Source organism: Lupinus angustifolius, chromosome LG15 (genome assembly GCF_001865875.1).
Source record: "Lupinus angustifolius cultivar Tanjil chromosome LG15, LupAngTanjil_v1.0, whole genome shotgun sequence".
In the NCBI taxonomy this organism is placed as follows: domain Eukaryota; kingdom Viridiplantae; phylum Streptophyta; class Magnoliopsida; order Fabales; family Fabaceae; genus Lupinus; species Lupinus angustifolius.
Window position 1 is genome coordinate 6,367,344 of NC_032023.1, and position 1,479 is coordinate 6,368,822.

At 33.1% G+C, this 1,479-nt stretch overlaps 1 long non-coding RNA gene across 1 annotated transcript in view; it reads right to left on the reverse strand.

The window, feature by feature from the left end:
• The window catches only part of LOC109328498, an 18,426-nt gene that overhangs the window by 16,512 nt on the left and 435 nt on the right, over positions 1-1,479 (reverse strand). The gene's annotated exons all lie outside the window — the stretch shown is intronic.

The window sequence follows — 1,479 nt, forward strand, 5'->3', positions numbered from 1 at the left end:
CGATACCTTCTTCCTGGTTGTATCCTTGAGCTACTAGTCTAGCTTTATTTCTAACTATTATACCATTTTCATCAGATTTATTTCTAAATACCTATCGAGTTCCAATAACATGCATATTTTTAGGTCTACGAACAAGTTCCTAAACTTCATTTCTCTCAAACTGGTTTAATTCTTCCTGCATAGCAAGAATCCAGTGTTCATCCTCGATTGCTTCATCAATCTTGGAGGGTTCGATTTGAGAGATGAAGGTCATGTTAAGACAAGCTTTATCAAGCATTCGTTGGGTTGTGATACACATATTTAATTCAGTAATAATATTGTCAATTGGATGGTATCGATGAGTTCTCCACTCTTTTGGTAAATATGAATGAGTATGCTCCTCTTGAGATGGTAGGTTATCATTCATTTTCAATTGCTCAGTATCAGTTGTAGATTCAATAATAGAAATTTCATTTGAAGAAGAACTTGGTAGTTCCTCCTCATCAAGAGTTATCACATCTTTTATCTCAGCATTGGTTTCATCAAAAGATACATGAACGGATTCTTCCATGGCTTGTGTTCTTTTATTATAAATTATGTAAGTTTTATTCGTAAGAGAGTAGATTAGGAAGATGTATTCATCTGCTTTTGCATCAAATTTGCCCAAGTTATCCTTTCCATTATTTAAAACAAAACATTTACAACCAAATACATGCAAATGAGAAATGTTTGGTTTTCTATCTTTAAAGAGTTCATATGGGGTTTTCTTAAGAACCGGTCTTATGAGAACTCGGTTCGAAACATAACAAGCAGTACTTACTACATCTGCCCATAAATATTTTGGGAGGTTAGTTTCATTCAACATTGTTTAAGTCAGTTCTTCTAAAGACCTATTCTTTCTCTCTACAACACCATTTTGTTGTGGTGTTCTAGGAACAGGAAAGTTGTGATTGATACCAAGATCATCACAGAATTCTTCAAAAGTAGAGTTTTGAAATTCTCACCCATGATCACTTCTTATAGCAACGATTTTATTTTAGAGATTTTTCATTCTGAACTCTTTTAGCATAAATGCTAAAGGCTTTGAACGCCTCATTCTTATGAACTAAGAATAGAGTCCAAGTATATCTCAAAAAATCGTCTACTATAATAAGAGCATAGTAGTTACCACCATAACTTTTTGTCCTTGAGGGGCCAAACAAGTCCATATGTAGTAGCTGCAATGGTCTATCAGAAGAAACCATATGCTTTGGTTTGAAAGAAGTTTTTGTTTGTTTACCCATTTGACAAGCACTACATATTTGTGTTTAACAATCTTCATTTTGGGTAAACCAACAACTAAGTCTTTCTTTATAAGTTTATTCAAATGGTCTATGTGTATATGAGTAATTCTCCTATGCCTTAGCCATGCATCATGATTATCGTTTGCAACTATACATGTTAATGGTAAAGATGAATTCATACCAATCATATATATATTGTTTATTCTCTTACCAACTA